We start from the raw sequence: 1,003 nt of genomic DNA, 5'->3' as shown, positions 1-1,003 counted from the left end.
GGAAAAGGGTGGAGTGCCCACTCCAGGTCAGGGATGAGTTCCTGCCCCAAGTGTTTCTCGGAGTTTAAGTATCTCGGGGTCTTGTTCACAACTGAGGGGAGAAGAAAGCAGGAGATCCACAAATGGATTGGTGATGCGGTATACTGGTCCATCTTGTTCAAGAGAGATCTGAGTGTAAAAGAGAAGCTCTTGATTTACCAGTTGATCTACGTCCCTACCCTCACCTATGGTCACAAGCTGTGGGTAGTGACTGAAAGAACAAGATCGAGGATACAAGAGGCGAAAATTGGCTTTTTCTTTTACTACTATTACAGTTTGCAAGTAGCATGTACGACCACATCATTGAGTTGCGTGTTGTAGCCACACAGTGTTTTGTAGTAGTACAGAACAGTAAGTGAATTGTGAGTTTCTGGATTTTGAATTTAAAATCATGTGTAAATCATATTTTCGGGCTGGCCACCCCCACAAAAATCATCTAGCTCCCCCGGCAAGAATGGATACAAATACTAAATTTGTGAAACTGTGTTCAATTTCAAATGAATTCACTTATTATAGCATCATATGAATTCAATTCCCTGAAAAATGTCAAAAAGAAAAAAAGCTCAGATCTGCTACTTGTGATTAAGGGAACAGTTTCTTAAGTAAATTAATGAATGGTTAAGAAAACTTAATGCTTATTATTAGCAAATGCATGTTTTAGATATTTACTTAATTATTCATGTCCTTCAGTAAACGATATATAGAATAAATATGAGAAAATAATATTAGTTACTCAGGAAAACAAATACAGCTACATGTTTCTTTCTAAGGTTTTGAGGCATTTTTCATTGAAGGAAAAAACATAATTGAACAGCATTTCCTCAAAAGCCAGCATACCAGCGTTCCTGAAAGTATCACAGCTGCGCCACGTGATCATCTTTTTGTCAATCTTGGCTCTTCACTTATTTTCAGAAATTCCACCCTGTGGGATACCTCCAGCTCTTGAGGATGGAGACACCAAGAC

This window comes from Pundamilia nyererei, unplaced genomic scaffold, assembly GCF_000239375.1.
Source record: "Pundamilia nyererei isolate P.nyererei 1_Seehausen unplaced genomic scaffold, PunNye1.0 scaffold00436, whole genome shotgun sequence".
NCBI lineage: Eukaryota > Metazoa > Chordata > Actinopteri > Cichliformes > Cichlidae > Pundamilia > Pundamilia nyererei.
This window is presented reverse-complemented; position numbering follows the sequence as displayed.